The 10,194-nt window shown below is 35.0% G+C and overlaps 1 long non-coding RNA gene across 9 annotated transcripts in view; it reads left to right on the forward strand.

Moving 5' to 3' along the window:
- Positions 1-10,194, forward strand: part of LOC103910324 (uncharacterized) — a 42,254-nt gene that overhangs the window by 30,159 nt on the left and 1,901 nt on the right. For 3 of the 9 annotated variants that reach the window (XR_015481163.1, XR_015481166.1, XR_015481171.1), the window contains one exon: positions 3,382-3,416. This is a non-coding gene — a long non-coding RNA (uncharacterized LOC103910324). Of the gene's footprint in view, positions 1-925; positions 1,075-3,381; positions 3,417-6,492; positions 6,677-10,194 lie in introns of those variants that run through there. The other 6 variants (XR_015481167.1, XR_015481168.1, XR_015481164.1 and 3 more) reach the window with 5 other exon arrangements.

Consider the following 10,194-nt stretch of genomic DNA (forward strand, 5'->3'; position numbering starts at 1 on the left):
ACATTGCTCAATTGGTACTAATGGGCTCAAAATATGCCAAGAAAATATCCCCCTCACCATTACACCACCAGCTTGAACCGTTGATACAAAGCAGGATAGATCTATGCTTTCATGTTGTTTATGCCAAATTTAGACCCTACCATGATAACTTTAAAGCAGAAATCAGGGCTTATCAGACCAGTCAATGTTTTTCCAATCTACTATTGTCCTATTTCGGTGAGCCTGTGTGTATATTTTCTTTTTAGCTTAGTCTCTTAAGTAGTGCTCGCCACAGCGTAATGAACCACTGATATTTATAAATATCCTATTAATTTTAAAATAACACTATTGTGGAACTATTAATATAGAAATAATTCATAATAATTCATAAACTTTTTCAACTGCTACTTTAAATTTTATCTTGGATTTAAAATAAAATGAGTATAATGTATCAAAAAATCTCATTTTATTTAGTTTAACTTAACTTATTTAAATAAATACACAATTAATAAAATAATTGTTAAATATATAAAAACAGAAAAACAAATAACAAAACAAAATAATAAAAGTCAATAAAATGTCATCCCAATAAAACTGTCAAAAAAAGTCAAGATTAAGGCATAAGTGCTTTCTGTATTTCTGCTAAATTTCAAATAGTCCTGATGAGATGAAATGCTGCCGGTTATCGAGTTTCACAAGTACCAACTCGCAAACCCTGAAAGAGGGTTTTGGACATGTTTACTGGCTCTCTCTTTAGCACTTCAGCGCATGCATGATAAGGTGTGATAAGAATGCTTTCAAGATTAGGCAGTCATAATAAACACCAATAATTAATAAAGAATTCCAAGCATGTCCGCTAGCTCATTTTCATTTCCCACATTCAGCCTACTAACGTTCCTGCATGTGAAACCACACCGTGACTTTGAGAGAGTGTTTTTTTTTTCAGAGGCTGATGTGATTTCGCTTTGCTTTTAAGAGAGAGTCGGAGCTGCTGAGTCTGATGGGATTAGCGCAGTGAGAGATGGATGCCCTGGGCCTGTGCTGCCACCGTTTAGTGGACTCGGAGCCTAAGGAAAACCCTCCCAGACCCTCGAGGTGCCTCAGCATTCTGGGAGCTGGGGGTGGGGGTCGCGTTTGGTCTGGGGCGGCGGTTTCCCATAGTTTTAGGGCATTTTTTTGGGTAATGGATATTGGCCTGATTTAGCCCAGCATGCATTATTTGGCATTTTCTCTCCCCTTGCTTTGTTTTTCCTCCTCTGCCTTTCTGTGTTTTCTCCAGGCTATTATTAGAGCAGACAGGCTGGTGGGAGGAAGAATCTGACTTAGACGTTTCTTGTCATCTTTTCACTTATTGATTCTCTTCTGCTTGCCATGCATGTGTTGGCACACACATGTTAGCGCGCGAGGTGCAACAGACATAAACACGGAAGCTATTTCCCAGTTCCTATACGTTGTCTTGCATGATGATGGTGGGAGTGAAGACTTGATGTCTGCTAGAGAGCATGTTTTACACACAACCTTGTTAAATATAGAGATTCGCCTATTAATCTTTCATCTTGACTTGTCTGCGTTGGTGTCCAGGGAGAGAACCTTAAATACACAATGCACCAGAATGCCCTCTTCCTTCTAGCTCGCTGTCTCTTGCTTTTCCATCACTTGCACGAGCATCATAAATGAGCACATCTAGAAAAGCTAAGCAAAGCCCCTCTGACATGTGAGCCCCTCAACACATGTGCCATTGACTTACACTGTAAAAAAACTCTGTAAAAAATGGTCAAAAGTCTGGCAGCAGGCCTTCCATAGATATTCTGTTAAATTACAAAAAATAACCATTTCAAAGAAAAAAAAACAAGCTAAAACTGTAAAAATACAGAACCAACTTTACTTTTATATAGATTAATAAATTGATTTTAAAGATTTTTACTGTACACTGTCAACCTTTATTGTAGATTATGCAGTAAATGACTGTAAAATAGCCAGTGTTTTGCTGTAATGAAAGGAAACAGTATTTTACTGTAAAAGAAGTAGACTTTGTATGAAACTGTGTAGTGCAAATAATAAATTACAGTAATTTACTTTATGTACACATTACAGGTAGTAACTGTAACAATAAATGGCAAATTACTTTTCAACCATTACTGTCCCATCTACTCTGATGCTTTATGTTGCTATTTATAGAGACGTGCATTTTAAAAGCAAAAAACAATGATTTAAGCATTACCACACACTAGCACAGGCTGTCTGTCTTATTCTAAACACAGATGTTAGAAAGTTTTCAGAAAATGCTGGCCCTGTAAGGAAGCCAGGTGTTTGATTCGTTTACTGCTGAGTGTGAACTCTTCTCTGTCTATCAATTCAGAGGCAGAGTCTGATATGTTTTAGGCTTTAAATAAGAGTCTACAATGAGTAAGTGAAATGTGTTCAAATGTTTTTGAGGGTTTCTAAAATAAGGCTGTTTTAAGTTATATTGATGTTATCTTGAACTGTGTACTTGAAAGCTATATTGTTGGCTAGTTAGCCTCTCCTTATATAACTTCTCACATTACTTTTGTTGAAGTATATTTATTAATTAGATATTGCATATTGCCATAATGTACATATGCTAACAGTTTCATGTATCTTTCTGGCAATTAAGCAGTTTTATGCCCATAAAAACCATTAAATTCCATCACCTTAGGAAGGTAACGCGCACAAAAATCATCACAGGGAATCACAAAAAAATATATTACACATGGCCATCCGCACACAAAAGCTCCACTGTCAGGTCCCAAGTTGTGAGTTTTTTGCTAACTATTTTTCAGAGCTGTGTTTCCACTTATGAATTTATATTAGAGACAATAGGAAAGTTTGTTGCCATGAGAGTTTTTTGAGTAATTAATAATTACAACAATAAAATATTGCATCCTTTGGTTTTTCGGTGTTGACGACTTTATTTTTGTTTGTTTTTTTGTTTGACACAGTATGTGCCTGTGTTTGACATGTTTCTATCTATATCTAGAGTATGTGTGTGGTCTTTTGATATGCTTATTTTTTATAATTAATTGAAACTTTAAAAAACTTTAAAAAATAAATTAATTATTTTGTGTTTTTTGCTGTTCAGTTTTTTATGGCTGGTCAGCATTGAGGAAAGAGTAACACATTTCACTGCAGCACTTTCTCTCTCTGTGTGTGTGTGTGTGTGTGTGTGTGTGTGTGTGTGTGTGTGTGTGTGTGTGTGTGTGTGTGTGTGTGTTTGTGTGTGTGTGTGTGTGGTGTGTGTGTGTGTGTGTGTGTGTGTGTGTGTGTGTGTGTGTGTGTGTGTGTTTGTATGTGCGCGTGCGTGTGTGCGTGCGTGCGTGTGTGTTTGTGTGTGTGTGTGTGTGTGTGTGTTGTTTCTTTAATGTTTTTAACCTTGTATTTTAGGAGTCAAGTAATGCCACAGTAGAGCTTATTCAAAGGTAAGTATTATATATGAATGGCATACATTTAAAGGCAAAATTATTCAGTCTTCTTTAAAATTTTAATTCTTTTTTAAATATATTCCAAGTGATGTTTAACAAAGCAAAAAAAATTGTACAAGTATTTCTTGTAACTGTTTACCTTTCCTAATGAACCTAGTTAAGCCTCTACTTGATTTACTTGATTAACGTGATTATAATTATTATTACTGTAATTATAAAGGTTATGAATGTAATTATACAAAGTAATGTGATTATAATTATTATTACTGTAAATATATAGATTAATTAATGTGATTTTAAAGATTATTACTGTAATTATACAAATAAAATAATGTGATTATACAGATTAATTCATGTAATTATGCATGAAATCTTTAAATATTGCATAAAATTCGAAAACAGAATAAAAAGCTTTTAAAGAATGATTTGGCTTAAAGGGCGCCTAGGTTACCTCTTTTTCAGATTTAATATGAGTCTTTTGTGTCTCCAGAATGTGTCTGTAAAGTTTCAGCTCAAAACACCCATCAGCTTTTTTATTATACCTTGCATAAGTTTCTCTTTCATACATTTTTGCTTCAGGTGGGGGTTTTGTTGTACTGCACCTTTAAGGCTAGTCATCTCTGCCCACCGTTTCCACATGCCTTTCTGCATGCCCTAATCTCCTCCCTCGGCTGCGTCAGACAACAGACAGGCTTCAAGGAAGCAGATCTCAAGTAGCATTTGTGAAAAATACTACAGTAAGAACTTTACCAATGAGAAGTAGGAATGTCCCGATACAACATTTTAACTTCCGATACGATACCAATGTACTTTAGTACGAATTGATACCGAAACAAATGCGCGATATCAGCACAAATATTGAATACTTTACTTTTATCTATTTCGTTGAATAGAATGTATGAACAGCTAGATCAAACTGAGAACAAAAGTCTGCAACAGTAAATATGGAAAAAAAAAAAACCAATTTATTAACTATTGGTTGCATAAATGTGAACCTTTTACATAAGAATATATACAAATAATTAAAGAATAAATATTAAGACCCTGAAAAATATATTAACTGAATTAACAAAAATATATATTTTTAAAGTGCAAAATACTAATTAAAGGTCACATCAGTTATCAGCAAATAGTAAAAACAGCTGAGAGCAAGAACATTAAAAAAATATTTTTAATTGACCAACTCCTAAAGGTTGAGTGTCCAAAGTTTCAATTTCACACACAGCTTTTTGATGAATTCCAGTTTCGAGCTGAAAAATATCTTTCACACTGGGCAGCAGAAGTAAGGAGTTATTGTTATAAGTTATTGTTAAGTTAATAAAAATGTGCAGTATGGTTAGTACAAACATGATCAGATCTATTTAATCTGTGTTTGTGTCATAAGAAGATTATGGCTGTACCAATGCTCCCAAACAAAACATTATTCATTTTATAATAATATATTGCACACAGGGCTTGACATTAACTTTTTTGATCACAAGCCACTGTGGCTAGTAGTTTTCCAACGTAACAAGGACCTCGCCATTTTCACTAGCCACAATTTTATTGCTGGGAAAATATATATTTATACACATAAACATGACATTGACATGCTAAAATGACTTGATTTAGAGTTTGCATTATCTCTACATGCCTCCTCATTCATTTCACTTTTTGTGTGTCATGTACAAGCTTGCTTAACAATCATGAGCAAATGGGTCAGGGTTTCATATATTACAATTAGTTTTTATTTCATATAATTTTCAGAGCCCAAAAATGAAGGATTTACTTAATTTATCTCTGACCACACCATACACAAAGAGTTTTTTTGTTTTGCCACAAAATTTAAATGTGTCAAAACAAGCAAAATATAGCTATATACCATACATTTTATTTAACAAACATATGCAGTCATATGACCTGGCTAAATTTAACTAAAACCTTAAGGTCCCAGATCACCAGTTAACTAAACATAAATGGGGGGTTAATCTCCCATTAAAGCAATGTATTGTAAAAAATAATCATTAAACCATATTAACACAAAAGAAAGCAGGTAAAAACATACTGTGTGATAATGAAAGAATGATCACACACGTATGGTTAATGATAGACCCATAAGTGATCTGTTCAAAGAACGGTTAAAGCGAAAGCAACTGCCACTGCTTGTAATAAGTCAACTCTGGATGTCTTGAAAGCAGCAAGACTGTGGGTGCATGCTCATCCCTTTTTGTAAAATCTATTTGAAAGATAACCGATCGTATCAGTTGTGTTTTTAGACACAGTTGCTTGACACAGTCATAAAATTTTCCTTCTGGCCTAAAGTAACACCATTCTTTCTTTTAAAATGTAATGGCCCTCAGCAAAAGAATGATTTCTTATTCTTATTTAACAGACAATTAAAACAACAAAAATGTTTAGCTTTTAAAACCTTTTACATGACAGCTATAGAAAACGAGAGCAGAATCCGGGACATGTTAGGCAATTTAGGATTCATGACTGAATGCATTTTTAAGTCCTAAATAGATGACATATCCAGGAAAAAAGGATGTATTGTCACCTTAAATAATGAGCTGGATCAGTCTATTTACTAAAAGGATTTTCTTTTTTGCGTGTCCTCGCGCTCTTCTCAAAGCTACTACTTAAGTCAGATGTCCAGCGTGTCTCTGTGGGTCTGCAGCAGCAGAGCATCCGAGTCTGTGGAGTTTCTCACTCGCACAGAACCGCTGAGGTAAAGTGTTATGTGTGGGAAGCGCTGGTGTTGAATTGGGTATCACACTGGATCAACCACGATATGCCATAACCGAATTGCAACCAGGGCCGCTGCTGGCCAAAAGGGTGCCCTATGCGAATTTTTACTGTGGTGCCCCCACAGAGGAACAAAAACACACAAACATATGTATTTAAACAGGTATTTATTTATTTCTATACATAAATATACTTTTAAGCACTCAAAATTATACTTCAAACATTCACATATTTACATTACAAAATAATAGTTTACATTAAAATAAACACTGACCAGTCTTCTGCAGAAACATTAATAATTTCAAACATTTACAAAAGGTAAGAAATAAAAACTTCTCTGTTCCTGCAGAGATGGACGGTCCTCAGTACTGCAGCCTCTGTCTGTACCTCTGCAGCTGCTGGTGCCTCTGGAGCAGTGCTGGTCATTCCACCTCATCTTCTTTTGTGACAAATTTCAGCATTGACCTCCATGTACAAAACAGAAGAAACTAGTCATTTAAAGAAAAACTCATGACATACTATTAAAACAATGGGCAAGTAAAGCACTCTTCATAATGTGTATTAATGTGTATACTACAACCAAAATGTGAATTTAACTTGCACTATAATCTATGGTGACAAAGATTGGCCCCTGCTGGCAGTATAAATCAAAGACATTTGTGGTTTTTAAGAATTAAAAAGTGTATTTTTAAACAAAAACTTTGTTAACATTCAGAAGACAATCATCATAAATGAATTCATGCTATAAAAATGATTTGGCCTGAGGCTTCCAGTAATTTGACTAATTTTATATTACTGATCTTTCAAAAAGGCCGCAATGGGTAGTGCTGTCGCCTCGCAGCAAAAGGGTCGCTGGTTCGAACCTTGGCTCAGTTGGTGTTTCTGTGTGGAGTTTGCATTTTCCCCCTGCGCTCGCGTGGGTTTCCTCCGAGTGCTCAGTCCAAAGACATGCGGTACAGGTGAATTGGGTAGGCTAAATTGTCCGTAGTGTATGAGTGTGTGTGTGTGTGTGTGTGGATGGTTCCCAGAGATGGGTTGTGGCTGGAAGGGCATCTGCTGCGTAAAAACGTGCTGGATAAGTTCATTCTGCTGTAGCGACCCCGGATTAATAAAGGGACTAAGCCGACAAGAAAATGCATCAGTACTCTGTGTATAGGGAGCGATGGTACTGATTGTAAAGTAGACGTTTTAAATGAGGCACGCACAATGTGCGCTTCGTCGCCAATCGGTGCTTGCGTTGATTAGCAGCATATACAAAACAATGTAAAGGTTGCTTGATGTGAAGTAAATAAACCAGAGATGTGCCGTTGATGATAGCGTCAGCGTGTGCTACCGGCACAGTGGATTTGTATCGTAATACACCATAACTTAGTGTGAAGAGCACTAAAAGGGACTTTCAAAATCTCAAAGGGACTTTGCTAGCAAGCAGTGTTGTGATCACGTGGGCTTTGCAAGCTGGCTCTTTATGCTGCTGGATAGAATAGCTGTAGCGGAGTTTAGAGCGCATCGGACTGCTTATATCTGACATTTTTAACGCAGTCCGATATTGTTTTTTTGGACTAATATCGGACCTATTTCCGATATCAATATCGGATTGGGACATCCCTAATTTGAAGCACTGGTTGTGTTGAGTTGCAACGATGAGTCACACACAATGTTGTTACAAAGTTCACACACACACACACACAGGTACACACACACACATACACAGCGCAGACACACAGACAGGGCGCGAGTTTAGCTTTGTAATCTATATATATACATATATATATATATATATATATATATATATATATATATATATATATATATATATATATATATATTGTTTTTTTTTTACAAATAACACATTTACTCATCAACAATGAGTATATATTTGTATATGTATATATATATATATATTGTATATACATATACAAAGCGAGTTTAGCTTTGTAATATATATATATGTATATATATATTTTTTTTATTATTATTATTATTATTATTTTTTACAAATAACACATTTACTCATCAACAACAAAAACATGGTTAGTGTCATGTGAGGACGCCTGCACAACAAAGTTGAGGGTTAAATAGCAGTTTATTAAGACAATCATTTCGCAATGAAAGGTTGAAACAGGAACAAACTGGTGGATACGGATCATTCCAAGAGTAAAGGCAGCAAACAAAGTAACAAAGCAAATGGTCAAACACGGCAGGGGAAAACAATGCTCACTAAACAGTTTAACAAGACTCAGCAGATGTGTATATGAGTTTATGGTCCTTGAAATCAGTCCATAATGAGCTTCTGGCTGTGTGTTTAATCAGTGAGAGTCAGGAACTGTTGTGTGCGAGTCGCATACTGGTAGTTGTAGTTGGTTACAGTAGCGTAGTGTAGCAATTGTTACAGTTAGCATGGCAACATTGTTAGCCACTGATTATTTTATAAGAATAACCTATTTTTCCATAAACAGTTTTTAGAGTTGGAATAACAGCTATTTAGAGCCATTTATACAATATGCATTATACATTACAAAAAACTAAACATTAAAACAAGGGTGTCAAACTCTGTGAAGTTTAAGTCCAACCCATTTACTACTCATATATAAATAAGAGTAGTAAAATAAACATTTTATAGTTTATAGTGCATGCATTATATGCAGCCTACAAACAATAGGCTATTATTTGACATTATTAACCTCACATTTATCTTCATATGATTACTATCTTCAATAGTACTAAAAACAATTTGACAGAACTTTTGTTTATCTGTAATTATTAGCGTACAATTATGTGTCACTGTCTGAAAATACTCGAAATTTCCTTTAAAAAACAGAAAAATAACGTAATACCAAAACACAAGCAATAACTGTAAATTTAATGTTAGAATTTTTTATTACAGAACACATCTCACGGTATAGTGAAAAAAAAAGAAAATTCAGTAAATAAAAAAATACAGACAATTACCTGTAAAGTAGCATTTATTTTTTTACAGAGTACTTTAACCTTAATAGAATTCTGGGTTCCTCGAAAATATTTGGGACAAAAAAAAAATTCTGCACACAAACCATCTATTTTCTATTTATTAAATGTATGGGCCATATTTCTTAAATGTCAGATGGCTCCCTGCCTGCCTGCTGGTATCTGATTTATCGTCAGTCCCGAACTGCCTCATCTTTCTCCTGCCTGCATTTGGTCTTTGGGATTCTTTTCTTTTTGCCTTCCCGCCCTACTGTAATGGGAGACTCACAATCAATAGCGCATTAGTCTGGCCGGAAACTCCGCTAGAATTAAATATGAATGACTGAGATTGCGGCTCTACCTGCCACTGAGAGCAGGATGAGGCCTTGGGAGGGGGAGGGGAGATGGTAAATATCCCACTTACGAGGCCAAGCATCAAGCCGGGGTGTGTTACATGCTGCTGAGGTTTTTTATCCCATAGGATCATGTTTCAGGTCTTAATGCTCACTGAGTGTCGCTTTTTAAAATGCATAGACTGTATGCGATCTGTGGTTAGCAGTCATTTAAAGGTATAGCTCCCCCAAAACGGACAGTTTGGTAACCATTTATTCATCCTTCACTTGTTCAAAACATGTTTTTCTTTCTTCTGTTGAATACAAATGGAGAATATTAGGAAGATAGCTAGAAACCTCTAACCATTGACTTTCATAGTATTTGTTTTTTCTACTGTGGAAGTCTATGGTTTCAGCTTTCTTCTAAATATTTTCTATGCTGTTCAACAGAATGAAGGCACTCATAAATGTTCTTGATAATGCACTTTTTAGAGTAAATAGTGGGCACATATTAACATTAATTTTTGCTGCTAATTTACTCACACTAAAGTCATTCAGTACTTTTATTTGTTTCAGTAGGATGTAAAAAATTAATTTGTCGTTGTTGTTGGTGATTTCACTTAATTTCAGATTTCACTTAAAAAGTTTAGTTTTGGACGTTGCTTAATTTTAAACTACAAATGTTACATAAAATATTGGATTTCACTGTTTACTTTATTTAATAAAGAAAAACAACTAGCAATTTTTAGTAAAGTTAGCAATAATTTGAGGTTTAG

This window comes from Danio rerio, chromosome 3, assembly GCF_052040795.2.
Source record: "Danio rerio strain M-AB ecotype USA chromosome 3, GRCz13ab, whole genome shotgun sequence".
Taxonomy (NCBI): Eukaryota; Metazoa; Chordata; class Actinopteri; order Cypriniformes; family Danionidae; genus Danio; species Danio rerio.